Here is a 15,443-nt window from a genome sequence, read left to right as displayed (position 1 = left end):
CCACGGAAGGAAGAGCATTGCAGGCAAAGGGAACTGCCCATGCAAAGACTGTAAAGTGACAGCATGTTTGGGAGGCACAAGCATCAGTGAGAAGGGCAGGATGGTTATTAAAATCAAGTGAGGGGGAGAGTTACAGACGATGAAGTCTAAGAGGAAGCAGGCAGGGGCTGGACCACTTAGGAGGTCCTGGATTCTTAACAAAAAATTTTTTCTAATGTTTATTTATTTTTGACAGAGAGAGAGAGAGAGAGACAGAGACAGAGCATGAGTGGGGGAGGGGCAGAGAGAGAGGGAGATACAGAATCCGAAGCAGGCTCCAGGCTCTGAGCGGACAGCACAGAGCCCGACCCGGGGCTTGAACTCACGGACCATGAGATCGTGACCTGAGCTGAAGTCGGACGCCCAACCGACTGAGCCACCCAGGCGCCCCATGGATTCTTTTTAAATAGCCATGCTACACAGATACATAACTTTGCCTTTTCCTTTTTTGTCACTCACCATTTCATCTCAAGGGTTTTTCACATTCCCACATGGTCTTCACAACCAGTAATGTATTCATATATTTGTTTACTTGAAATTCAGGTCTGTAAAAGAGAAATTATGGAGTGGTCAGATAACATTTATTCTCCATACAATACCGCCAGTCTCAGAAATACATGGAAACTAATAGTCTGTGCCACATCACCTCTTGCCTGGATTGTGGTAATAGGCTACTAACTGCTTCTGTCCTCACCTCCTAGCAGTTCATTCTCAACATGGCACCTAGATCCTGACATGACATCATATCATCACTCCTTTCCTCACTCAGAGAAAAAGACAAAGTCTTACAAAAGCCCACATGGCCCTCTATTACATCTCTGATGTCATTGCCTCTTACTCCACGCCAGCCCCAGTGGCCACCGTGGTATTCTTTAAACACCCCACGCGTGTTCCCGCTTTACAATCCTTGCTTCAATTGCTCCTCTGACTGAAACAACCTTCCCCCCTCCTCCAAATCCACATAGTCACTCTCACCCCCTTCTAGCCTTTGCTCAGAAGTAACCTCCTCCATGAAGCCTGCTCTGAACACTCTATTCACAATGGCAGTCCGCCAAGCAATCTTAAACGTACTTACCTGCTCTAGCCCTCCTAATCACCTCCCAACATAAGATACAATTTATTAATATAATCACCTCCCAACATAAGATAAATTAATAAAATTTAATTAATATGCACACGTTTTTCTGTCTATCTCTCTCTGCCACCCACTCTTTATTCCCCGGCAGGAATACATGTTCCGCAATGTCAGTTAAGTGCCTAGAGCTTTACCTGGCACATAGTAGTTAATTAATAGTCATTGAAGGAATAAATCATAGCAAACATCCGAATATTTTCTTCCTTAAGATTACTTACAATATTTCATAACAGTACAAATTCCATTTAAAGTAAGTATCCATTATTAAAGTAGGCATGCATTTCCTTGAGACCCCCTTCGACATATCTGGATCGGTTTTTATGCCATCTATACTACTCATTTAAAACTGCAAATAATTAATTTGTCATTCTAAAATCTTATTACCATGTACACAAAGTGTTTATATGAAGTACATAAAAATTAAAAAAAAAATTTTTTAACGTTTATTTATTTTTGAGACAGAGAGAGACAGAGAATGAACAGGGGAGGGGCAAAGAGAGAGGGAGACACAGAATCTGAAACAAGCTCCAGGCTCTGAGCTGTCAGCACAGAGCCTGACGCAGGGCTCGAACTCACGGTCCGTGAGATCATGACCTGAGCCAAAGTCGGACGCTTAACCGACCGAGCCACCCAGGCGCCCCTAAAAATTTTGATGAAAATAATAAAACTGAAATAACCGTGGAACCAACACCCAGTTTATAAGTGGAAAAGGCCTGGGGCACTTGGGTGGCTTGGTCAGTTAAGCGTCTGACTTCGGCTTAGGCCATGATCTCACAGTCCATGTGTTCGAGCCCCGTGTTGGGTTCTGTGCTGACAGCTCAGAGCCTGGAGCCTGCTTCAGATTCTGTGTCTCCCTCTCCCTCTGCCTCTCCCCTTCCTCTGTCTCTTTCTCAAAAATAAATACAACATTTAAAAAAAGTGCAAAAGCCCAGTTACCTTTAAAACCTACAGTGAAACCCTTCCCAATTTGTCTCCTTCTCCTCATTAGATATAACTACTAGACTGAATTTTCTGCTAATCAATCTATTACATTTTTATGATTTTACTACATATGAACAAATTCCTAAAAATATGAAGTTTAGTTTTGCCTATTTTAACTTATATATAAATAATCATGCTGTAAAGTCTCTTATGTGACTTGATTTTTTGCACTCAACAGGATGGTTATTGGTTTTATAAATATATAAGAAAGATTTATTTGTTCATCACTCTGTTGATAAGACACTGGGTTTCTTTTCTCCCTATTCCATACAGTGCTACTACGAATAATCTTATTGCCAAAGTGTTTGCCAAATGATTTTCCCAGTTCTGTTTCTCGTGGGAGTTCTTATTTTTCCACATCCTTGCCAACATTTGTGTTGGTTGACTTCAAGGACTCTGGTTGAGCCTTGGGGGCTCTCTCTTCTCTTGCTCTCCCCATTCATTCCTGGTATCTGCAACAGAGCATGAGATCGTCTTCTGGACAAAAAGCATAATTTGAGTTGGGAAGCAAGCACTGTTTTAAAGTATTGTGTTGGTTCCCACAACTCTATAATGAATGATTCAACCCATGTAAATTGCGGTACCCAGGAGCAAAAAATAACGTCATTGAAGGACAGGAAAGGAGACTTACATGAACGGAGCAACATTCCAAGTTCACGAATAAGGCAATATAATAAAGATGTCAATATTCCCTAAATCCCTACATAGATTCAATAAAATTTCAGTGGCAATCCTAACAGGACTTTTAATAAAACTTGGAAAGACGAGCCTAAAATTTAAGTGTAGAAACAAAGGGTTAAGAATAGCTAAGGCAATCTTGGGAGAATTCGATGGCAGAGTTTTCTTACCAACTATTAAAACCCATTAAAAATCAGCAATTATCAAGACGATGCTGTGTTTTTGTAGGAAGAGGTCAAAACAGAAAAAAGCCCAGAAAAAGACTTCCAAATATGAAAAAATGATACATAATGGCTTGCATTTTGCAAGTAAGTGGGAAAAAGAGCGATGATTTGATAAATGGTGCTGGGATCATTTATTGGAAACACTGATTGCCTACTTCACTCTTTATGCAAAAATCAAATCCAAATGGATTAAGCCCTTACTATGAAAGAGCAAGTTTGAACCTTTCTCTTGGTGCTCTAGAAGCCCTTGGGAAAAGTTCTGAGAGAAGGGTGCCTCTTTTCCTAAGAACTAGTACCCCACCTGCTATCTCCAACTCTTGAAAATAACAAGAAGATAAATGATTATCTTATCCTCCTTTGCTCAAAAAGGAAGAAAAGACAGCCCACATTCAGAAAAAGTATATAAATTGATCCAAAAAGATAAAATATTATGCTGATGATTAGCTCAAAAAAAGCTTCACAAAGAATGTCTTAGAATAGTGAGGGGGCCCCTGGGTGGCTCAACTGATTGTCCAATTTCAGCTCAGGTCACGATCTCGCAGTTCGTGGGTTCGGGCCCCACGCGGGGCTCTGCTGACAGCTCGGAGCCTGTAGCTTATTTCGATTCTGTGTCTCCCCCTCTCTCTGCCCCTGTCTCGCTTGTGTTCTCTCTCTCCTTCTCAAAAGTAGTAAATAAACATTTAAAAATTAAAAAAACAAATAGAATAGTGAGTTTCCCAGTTGCATTTTAAATCGGGTTTCTCACCTTTCACATTTATTCATTGAATGAGGCGAGCTTTTACATGTTACAGAAGATTGTATTATCTGTGCCTTAAGTGACATTTTCACAGTTCTTTGAGCCTAACAAAATCTTTTTGGGCATGTGCTTCTTAAGGAGTAAATACTAGAAATGAAAATGCCCGCTGGCCTAGGAGATCCTACGAGCGGAATAGGCTGTCCATCAGTGTGCTCTTGGGATCACTCGAGGTGTTTGACAGCTGTGGTAAGCAGCCATGCAGGGTGCAAAGACAAAGACGCACACCCAGCCAGGGCTCTCTGCCATCACACTGAGATAAGTCAAGCCCTTTAACACCAGAGGCTGCTAAGGGTTTATTCCACACTCTCAGCAAGATAAGCTGCCATTCACGCCTCACAAGACACTCAGACCTGGCAAGCAGCTTAGAAGAAAAACTAAGAGACACGAGGTAAGGAAATTAGTGGATTTCTAGTTGTTTGGACTCCAGTTCCATGAGGAACCATGAAGAGCATGTTTTCTGGGCTTTCCAAAGCCCATGTTAATGTGGAACAGGGGAGAGGAATAACCCCAGAGTTCTACACTAAGTCCCGCAAGGTGTCAGCCATCTGCCCTGGTGACCTAAGCCTCATTTTGTGAAGGTGGCATTTGTTTCCCCATTTTACAGATGAAACTCAGGTTCAAAACAATTGAGTGAATCCCCCTGACATCACAGAGTTAGGAGAAACTTAGATTTAAACTAACTTCTCCCTCTGATTTGTCCAAACAGGCTGATAGTCCATATAGTTGGGCTTTGAGAAGGTGGATAGGGCATGACCTAAAACCTTGACTGCATGGTTATATGCATAAATCAGGTGTAGGGCTGTGGGCTTCTCTGTACTAGCTGTTAATGTGTACGCCCTGAAGGCGGAATGCGCACTTAAATATTTTTAGATTTCCTAGGAATGTTTCAGTTTTCAAATGTTCTCTCCTGTTTCCCAGAGGGACAGGCAAAAAATGAGTTCCCCTTTCTTTTTTCATTAAGAAGATAGGGTCAGGTCTATAGAATTCGGTGTGCATATATTCAGAATAAGTGACACACACTCCTTCTTTGAGATTACCACCAGGACCGTCCCTGGAGAGCTGCAAGGTCTGGGCAAACACACTCATGATATTGAACTTGGAAAGTGACTAGTATAAGATGATGGATACCTGGAAGAAAAAAAAATAACAACACATGGTTTTATTTAAAAAGATTTGTTTCAGCCAGATCAGCGTGTGAATATCGGTGTCATAGTCTGAGAATGTATAACCATATAGAATGTTACAAAGTAACCCCTTGTTCCCCAGTCTCCCGAGCCACTGAGGCAAATCCCGTAACTGAGAATCGTTGCCTCTCAAAGTGGGAAGGAACATCAGAGGTCAGCCCAGCTGGACCCAGATACTCTGCAGGAAGAGAGAAGGAAGGAGAGAGAAATAACTGAGACCCCCTTATCAGTGGGCAGCCACTCTTCTGAATACTTTCACTTGACAAGTTCAGAAGGTTGCATGCCAGAAGGGCTTCTTGGAGAAGGTCTTCCGTATCAGCGTGATAGCCTAAGTGTGTTGTGACAGAACCGTTGCTGGGCATCATACATTTCCTTGTGAACTCACAGTCTACATGTGACCCATCTTCATTAAATGTCATGCATACAACAAAGAAAAAAGAAACTTGAAGCAATGAATAACCTTTGGATTTATAGGTAATGTCGGAACAGCATATCTATTTGCAGAATCCAACTTCTGTTTTCTAAACAAAAGGAGATGGTCACTTCTGCCTTAAAAGGCTCAGTCACTCCCAAGTATATCTCTTTTTGTTACTTCCCTTCAATGGAAAAAGGTCAGGTCACAGAGTCAAGTTCCAACCTAATTATATGATGTCATAAGACAGCAATTCTGTGTAAGCAATCTTTACAAAGCGATGTGAATATATGACTGGAAAAATGATAAAGTGAATTTTAGATAAGTCCCTTCAGTGAAGCCTGTTCTGATGCAATTTACTTTGTGTGGAAGTCCAGGAGACCAAAGCCATTTATATGGACCTTCACACGCTCTCCAAAATTATTATTAGTGATAATAATTATTATTAGTAATAATAATAATAATAATATTATTATCAAGGTTTTATGTTTAGGACTTGTTGGTTAATTGTCCCTGGGGATTTTGTGCAGTTGGGATTGGTAACAGCATCTAAAAGGAATTCTAGTAAAGAATAACAACAGAATTCTTTAAATAGTCAACCAGACAGCTAAATGGAGTTTGGATAGATGAACAATAGACAATTGTAGGATTTTCTTAAAGGAGATTTCTGTGGTCACCTGATTCTGCCACTCTCACCATATAGCAATCATTGGCTTAGCTAACATGAAACACCAGAGCAATAAAGCCAAGTGACCAAATCTGTGATAAAGCAGGTTCCAAAATATGCAGACCCAAGCTGTTATTCTAGGCACAAGAATGGTCATTCTCTGTTGCATGGTTAACATACTTGTGAGTTGTATCAGCTTCCCTGAGATAAGGTTAGAATGCCTGTCTTCGAATACCACGGACAACTTAAAGGCAGAAGCTGTATTCCATTCATTTATCCTTGGAAACTAGTATGAAGCTTGGCACATAGTATCTGCTCAATGAAATCAATAAACAAAGGAGGACATTTTTGATGTGACACCATCCCATATTTGTCTGCTTGGGTTTTATATAGTACAGAAAATTAAGCTGAAGGTTGTTCAGAAGAATCTATATTTAAATTAAGGATACTAGCATCGCTAAATGTCTCAATCTTCCTCAACTCTATGGATGCATTCTAACCTCTAAAAGCACTTACATCTCTTAACTCTTGCCATCCATCCACCCACTTTCTGTCCCAGGCCATACCTACCTACTCTCTTTCCTTTGAGGGGTCTCCTTTGAAAATATTGAGGTTCTCTTTTTGACCATTTTTAAAAATTGATTATGTTAGTTATCCTGGCAGGGATTCACGAGAATTCTGGTCCTCACATGACTGATGAGACAAGAAGGGTCTGGGCATCTTCCAATTAGGAGGACACATCCTTCCCAACCTACCACTCCTTTTCCTAAGTCTTAAAGATTAAGGTCTCTGGACCCCTTTTTGTTCTTTTGTTAAAATTAATTAATTTGTTTATTTGAGAGAGAGAGAGAGAGAGCATGCGCGGGGTAAGGGTAGAGAGAGAGAGGTTGAGAGAATCCCAAGCAGGCTCCTCTTGGGATTGTCAGTGTAGAACCTTATGTGGGTTCTAACTCATGAACCTTCAGATCACCACCTGAGCCAAAAACAAGAGTTAGACACTTAACTGACTGAGCCACCCAGGCACTCCTGGACCCCTTCTTGTTCTTAATGTGTTTTCTACATGGTTGTTTTTCTTCTCAAATGGATTGAACTGTGACCCACGGGGAGACAAGGAGACTGTTGCTGCCCCCTGAACTTTGAACCTGTATACAGCCAGAGAAAAGGTATTCTTCTGCTTGGTCTAGTCCAGCTCACCAGGAGACTGCATTAGGTTTGGGGAAAAATCCTCATAGAAATAAAATGGTTTTGGCTGGAGCATCCCCTTGCTGCATAAATGCTGCTCTCTGGAGCTTGCAGTGGTGACATCAGGCAGCTCTCTGAGGAGTCAGGAATCTTGAGTCCCAGCCAGAGGCAAGTTATCATGGCTAATAATTCATCATTCACCACCACCACTAGAACAAATGTTTGTTAAGCACCTACACTGTGTAATGCACAGTGGCACGAGGCTGGCAACCCTAACAGACATAACAGTAACAAAAACAGCTGCTATTTATATAGGTCCTTCTTTGTGCCTCGCATTGAGTCCCACGCTTTTAGGATCAAGGTGCTCCCCACCCATCGTCTCCATTTTGCAGATGAAGAGTCTGGTCGGAGGGCCAGGGAGAGGCAGATCTAAGATTGACACCCGCTCTCTTCAACTGCAAAGCCCAGTCATTCCCTTCAACACCGCATCCCCCAGGAGGGGGCAACTTGATGGAAGGAGGCAGGTAGCAAAGATAGCACAGCCAGGAGGAGGAGGAGACATCATAGAAAGGGGAACGTTGGCTGTGATGGAGGGAAAGAGGAAAAGATGGGTGGAGCCAGAGTCACATGGAAAGTGGTGGAAGTTAGGGAATTTCATACCTAATACCCTCCATTTCCTCTGGGAAGTAAGAGGCAGCACCATCGGGTGAGTAAAACGAGTGTAAGGATGGAGCAGGGATGATGATGGTGATAGTAATAATAACAATAATAGCAACAAATGTTGAGTCCCCTGTGTGTCTGGTAATGTCTCATTTCTTTACACGAGTGATTCTCTTTCATCCTCACAATGCCAAAAGATAGACAGCGTTTCGCCACTGGAGGAAACTGAGGCTCAAAGAGGCGAAATAATATACCTACTGTGGAACATGTACCAAGTGGTGGGACTGGGACTTTAACCCAGTTGATAGTTGGCCTCCAGAGCCCAAGCCACTGACGGGCAAGTGAGAAGCCTGTTGGGGACCTGTGGAAAGATGACTCCTAACTTGCTTTTCGCTTAGAAGATAAAAATTGGGGAGCACCTGGGTGAATCAGTCAGTTGAGTGTCCAACTCTGTTTTTAAAATTTTTTTTAAATCTTTATTTATTTTTGAGAGAGAGAGAGAGAGGCAGAGTGTGAGCTGGGGAGGAACAGAGAGAGAGAGACACACACACAGTATCCGAGGCAGCACAGAGCCCAACACGATGCTCAAACCAACAAACCAGGAGATCGGATCTGAGCCCAAGTCAGATGCCTAAGCGCTGAGCCACCCAGGTGTCCCATGAGCATTCAACTCTTGATTTCAGCTCAGGTCATGATCTCACAGCCCCGCGTTGGGCTCCACACTGAGTGTGGAGCTTGCTTAAGATTCTCTCTCTCCCTTTGCCCCTGTCCCCAGCTTGTTTGCTCTCTGTCTCTCTCTCTCTCTCTCTCAAAAAATAAATATAAATAAATAAATAAATAAATAAATAAAAATTAGAAAAATAATGGTCTGAGAGGTTGAGTGGAGGGCAATTTTTAGCTTAGCACACTTGAACTGAAAACGGCACAGCAAGGCCAGCATGTCAAGGAGGTAGCTGAAACTGAAGTTCAAGACAGAAATGAGATGTAGGGTTTGCACAGTGATGCCACGTCATATACATAGGATACATTGTGGGTTCCAAGATCTCAGCTTAGTGAGCAATACAATTCAACACATACATAAATCCCAACCTTCGTGAACACCACTAAAACCTATTTCCATCCATAAAATACAGTAAAATGTAACGTAAATTTTAAGCCACCCCTATAGAATCTTAACCAGTCCGTACAAGTAGGACCAGAGTCAATTCTATATTTACCAAAGCCAGCCCTGCTTTGAGTTTCGGTAATACCATAAACTTCAGGAGTAAACTGGGCCTGCGGAACCACAGGGATGATAGCAAATATTGTGGGCTCCTCTGAGAGAGTACCTGAGCTGAGCAGACGGCTGAAGAATGTTGACTAATGGGCTGTAGCACCAGAAGCAGTCAGCTGGCCGCAGGAGGCAGCCCTCAGTGGAAGCAGCCAGAGATCAACAGTGAGGAGAAGAGGCGGGAGGGCAGCTGGGCAGGAGGAGGGCAGGGGCCAGAGGCCTGGAGGGAAGGTCTTCTCCTTCCCTCAGATAAAGAGCAGATAAAGACAGGCTCCCGCTTTATTTCCTTTACTACTTGCTGTTCGTTACTTGGTATGGAGCCAACGAGAGGTTAACTTCCCAATAAAAAGTTCGTCTTCAGTGCTGGATTATTGTGGATGAAAACGCCAGGTTCCAGTGTCACTCACTCAGGTGTTTTATGAACACCTCAGGTAAGAACTGGCAAAATGCTTTAACACGATCTTCATTTTTTTTTCTTTTTGTCCTTATCGTTGCCATTTCTCAGCCTGTTTCCACGTGCTCCTCCCGGCCACCCTCCACCAATCTCCCATTGTTCCCAGACAAGGCCACAGACCCCCTCGGGCCTGCACACGTGTGGCACACCGCCTTCTGAGCTCCGCAGAAGGAAACTTCTGCAGGGCCTCACTCCTTCTGTGGGGTTCTCAACAAGCACACGGCATCCCGGTGTTCTTTGCCACATCTCAGTCTTGGTGAGGCCAGCATGTGGTGGCACTCCCACGTCAGCTGTTAACTGAATCTGTAGATAAATTTCTACTTTTTTGATTCCTAGGAAATTCTTCTGAAACTGTAAAGATTTTATTTTCACCTTCATGGCTTGAAACCCCAGTTTGAAATGTATTGCCCAGGGTCCGACACAATTTAGCTCAGGACTTCCTGCCCTTTGGAGTGTAACCCTGTGGCCAGGTAACCTTGATCCTCGTTCTGATTGAGCAACTTTCTTAACCCCTCAAAGCCTTACTTTCATCATCAGCAAATAAGGGGAAATAGTGCTGGAAATGATAAGGCTTGGTCTTAATTAATCATTGTCATTATGAAATTAGAGATCTATTCAGCTCCATGCTTTGAAACTACTTATTCTCCCTTTTAGGTATAATCTTATTTTAAAATTTACTATCTTCTCTATCTTCTATCATGTCCTAAGTTATGAATCAAACCCTTTTTAAAACTCCTTAGAAAAAAAATTTTAAATCATTAAATGAATACACAGCTGACTCTCATTTAATGAGATGGTTTCATTCATTGGAACAGCCTACTTCACTCATGCTGGCTAATGTAGCCATTAGGATATTCCATACGAGAGAAGGTAAAACCCTGAACTCCAACCAAGTCTCCATTTTGTGTCTGCAAAGGGAAAAAAGTTAATGAAAAGCTCAGTCTGCAAACCCAGGAGAAGTATAAAGTATCTGCCACACTGTCCTCCCTAGCTGTGTGGGTGAGAATGATATGATCAGAGCCAACAGAGGGGAAGTGAAGGAGTGAGGGTATAAGAAATCCACAACCTTTACCGTATCGGCTTAGGAGTAATTTATTTGTTATATCCTCTCTCCCTCCTCTCCTTCCCTCTTTCCTGCCTTTTCTCCTTCCTTTTTCCTTCTCTTATCTCTTTCCTTCTATCTTCCCTCCCTCCATTCCTAAATATATGCTCTGAGTGTTTCAGGTTGTTAATTTTTTTAATGTATACATCAAGGAAGGAAAGCTTGCCTAGTACAGTACTCTCTGTTCACTTCCATGTCATTGGACCCTTACAGTAATCCTATGGAATAAGCAGGCCAGACAAAATGATCCTCTTTATGTAAATAGGGAAACCAAGATGGAAAAAGATGAAATGACTCTTTCCCAATAAACCCCTTGTCAAAGACCTCTTATAGTGATCATAAAAGTCAGGACTGAGGGTTAACAGTTAAACTAGATCTAAGCTAAGTGAATGAGGAGTTAGGCAGGGATTTTATTTTTTTAAGCAAAAATAAAATGTGCTGGACAGCATAAGAATAATAAATGTAGTAGGCTGGTTAATGGTTTTAATAATTTCAGATACTTGATATAGGTTTCAATATTCTCCAGAATGTTTGCTGACTGTATTTTAACACTTGAAATCAATAATTCGGGCAAAACTAGGCACAATGACATCCCATCTCCCTCATATATATGACACCTGACTTTTCTCATATTATTCTACAGATATATCTCACATACTATGTTTCATATAAGCCCAAATATAAGGTAATTCCCCCTGTTTTTTCAATGAAAGGTTAAAAACAGAAATACACTGGGGGGAGGCATCTTGAATACATATCTTTTAAGAATATAGATGACTGTAACAAGAACCATAAAATACCTAGGAATAAACCTAACCAAAGATGTAAAAGATCTGTATGCTGAAAACTATAGAAAACTTATGAAGGAAATTGAAGAAGATACAAAGAAATGGAAAAACACTCCATGCTCATGGATTGGGAGAATAAATATTGTTAAAATGTCAATACTACCTAAAGCAATCTACACATTCAATGCAATCCCAATCAAAATGGCACTGGAATTGTTCTCGAAGCTAGAACAAGAAATCCTAAAATTTGTATGGAACCACAAAAGATTCCAAATAGCCCAAGTAATATTGAAGAAGAAAACCAAAGCGGAAGCATCACAATCCCAGACTTCAGCCTCTACTACAAAGCTGTAATCATCAAGACAGCATGGTATTGGCACAAAAACAGACACCAATGGAATAGAATAGAGACTCCAGAATTGGGCCCACAACAGTATGGCCAACTAATCTTTGACAAAGCAGGAAAGAATATCCAGTGGAAAAAAGACAGTCTCTAACAAATGGTGCTGGGAGAGCTGGACAGTAACATACAGAAGGATGAAACTAGACCACTTTCTTACACCATACACAAAAAATAAACTCAAAATGGATGAAAGACCCAAATTTGAGACAGGAAACCATCAAAACCCTAGAGGAGAAAGCAGGCAACAACCTCTTTGACCTCAGCTGCAGCAATTTCTTGCTCAACACATCTCCAAAGGCAAGAGAATTAAAAGCAAAAATGAACTATTGGGACCTCATGAAGATAAAAAGCTTTTGCACTGCAAAGGAAACAATCAACAAAACTAAAAGGCAACCAATGGAATGGGAAAAGATATTTGCAAATGACATATTGGAAAAAGGATTAGTATTCAAACTCTATAAAGAACTTACCAAACTCAACACCCGAAAAACAAATAATCCAGTGAAGAAATGGGCAGAAGACGTGAATAGACTCTTTTCCAAAGAACACATCCAGATGGCTAAAAGACACGTGAAAAGATGCCCAACATCACTCATCATCAGGGAAATACAAATCAAAACCACAATGAGATATCACCTCACACCAGTCAGAGTGGCTAAAATGAGCAACTCAGGAAACTACAGATGCTGGCAAGGATGTGGAGAAACAAGAACCCTCTTGCACTGTTGGTGGGAATGCAAACTGGTGCAGTCACTCTGGAAAACAGTGTGGACGTTTCTCAAAAAATTAAAAATAGAACTACCCTACAACCCAGAAATTGCACTACTAAGAATTTATTCAAAGAAACAGGAGTGCTGATTCGTAGGGGCACATGGACCCCCAGGTTTATAGCAGCACTTTCAACAATAGCCAAATTATGGAAAGAGCCTAAATGTCCATCAACTGATGAATAGATAAAGAAGATGTGGTTTATATACACAATGGAATACTACTTGGTAATGAGAAAAAATGAAATCATGCCATTTGCAGCAACGTGGATGGAACTGGAAGGTATTATGCTGAGTGAAATAAGTCAGTCAGAGAAGGACAAATATCATATGTTTTCACTCGTATGTGGATCTTGAGAAACTTAACAGAAGACCATGGGGGAAAGTAAGGGGAAACAAATAGTTACAGAGAGGGAGGGAGGCAAACCATAAGAGACTCTTAAATACAGAGACCAAACTGAGGGTGGATGTGGAGGTGGGGGAGAGGGGAAAATGGGTGATGGACACTGAGGAGGGCACTTGTTGGGATGAGTACTGGGTGTTGTATGCAAGCGATGAACCACGAGAATCTACCCCAAGAACCAAGAGCACACTTTACACACTGTATGTTAGCCAATTTGACAATAAATTATATTTTTAAAAATTAAAAAAAAAACACAAAAAACCCAACAAAAAAGAATATAGATGATACATTGGTATGTCTGGGTGGTTCAGTAGGTTGAGCATCCGACTTCAGCTCAGGTCATGATCTCAGGGACCGTGAGTTTGAGCCCCGGATCGGGCTCTGTGCTGACAGCTCTGAGAGCTCTGAGTGTGGACCCTGTTTCAGATTCTGTGTGTTTCTCTCTCTGCCTCTCCCCCTTTCATGTGCGCTCACTCTCTCGTTCTCAAAAATAAATGAACATTAAAAAAAAAAGAATATAGATGAAAGGGTCAAATGCTTACTTGTAATTTCATTTAATAATTTTAATGCACATACATTTTTAAAAATTTTTTTTAATGTTTATTTATTTTTGAGACAGAGAGAGAGAGACAGAGCATGAATGGGGGAGGGGCAGAGAGAGAGGGAGACACAGAATCGGAAGCAGGCTCCAGGCTCTGAGCCGTCAGCCCAGAGCCTGACGCGGGGCTCGAACTCACAAACCGTGAGATCGTGACCTGAGCTGAAGTCGGATGCTCAACCGACTGAGCCACCCAGGCGCCCCAATGCACATACATTTAAAATGTTATGGGGCATCTGGTTGGCTCAGTCAGTTAAGCCTCCCACTTCGGCTCAAGTCATGATCTCGCAGTTTTTAGGTTCGAGCCCTGCGTTTGGCTCTGTGCTGACAGCTCCGAGCCTGGAGCCCGCTTCTGATTCTGTGTCTTCCTCTCTCTCTACCCCTACCTCGTTCACACTCTGTCTCTTTCAAAAATAAACATTAAAAAAATGTTTAAAAAATGCTACATAAAATAAAACGTGAGCTTAGAATTGTTTCCATTTTAAAAATGCGTTCAAACTCTGCATGTGAATCTTCAACATCAGTATCATGACTTGAGCCATTTTTGGGGGCACTTAGCATAGCATCTAGACTTCCCCGTGTCATTTGAGACATCTGCAACATCAGCCTTCCACTAGAAAACTGATCCCAAACATGAATTTGGTAAACACTCGCTGTTAGATTTTTCAGCTGTCCTGTGGGTATATGTTTATGACTTACCTAAGGTGACTACTTATTTTATTGTTTTTTAAGCTGACCTTTAAAAGTCTTCTCCCCCCCCCCCCCCCCGCTCTTGTAACATTCAATGGTTGCAATTGGGAAGCATACTTCCAGGAATAATTACACAATTTGGGTTAAATTTCTTTGCCTCTTTTTTTTTTTTAATTAATATAAACAGATAGACCTCAGTACGTATCCACCTGAGGTTGTTACACTGTCTGAGCAGTACTTTATTAGTCACAAAAAAGTAACTGAGGCACTAAGTGTAGACTTTGTAAGACCTCAGGATTTCAGTTGCTTCTTCAGAGAAGTTGACACCTAGGTCTCTGAATAGGGATTATTTCAGAATGGACCATGTATGGGGAAAAATGTGGATAATGACAGTCATCCCAGAGAAACAGAAATGAGGATCTCAGATTGGAAACTAATTTTAGTTATCCTGCACATGCTCAACCCCCTGTCACACTCCTCTGTATCTCTCCTCTCCCTGAATGGTTCGCTCATGTAGCAGGCAGTGCCTGATAGCATTTATGGACATCTTCGCGATGCTCTTCCCAGAATGCTTTGAAAGAACTTAGCGTTGCCCTTTGGTACTAATGACTTATGAGAACGACTTGTATCATTCCATTGCCCAAAAAGCATTGATAGATGTCAGGATTCTGAAATAGCTGCAGAAGCAGTTGCCAGCACGCATCTCGCGAGCAAAGCTTATAGAGTGGTGGATTAGAATGCCAGAACTTTGGGAAAGTGGGTTCATCACAAGGTGGAGTCAAGTGGCTCACACATTGGTGTTTTATCAGTTGTTGACTGTTGTTAATAAACGCAGAGGTATCCTACCAAGCAGATCGCCTCTGCCCAAAGACTGCCTGAATCATAGATGCAGTAGAATTCCAGCCAGGATGTATTAGTCAAGATGGGACCCCTTCACAGTCACATATCTCTTCTGATGTTTCAAACTGCTCCTCAATTTTCATGAGCATATATCTCATCTCTTAACTAGT

The sequence above is a fragment of the Neofelis nebulosa genome, chromosome 9 (assembly GCF_028018385.1).
Source record: "Neofelis nebulosa isolate mNeoNeb1 chromosome 9, mNeoNeb1.pri, whole genome shotgun sequence".
Classification (NCBI taxonomy): Eukaryota; Metazoa; Chordata; class Mammalia; order Carnivora; family Felidae; genus Neofelis; species Neofelis nebulosa.
This window is presented reverse-complemented; position numbering follows the sequence as displayed.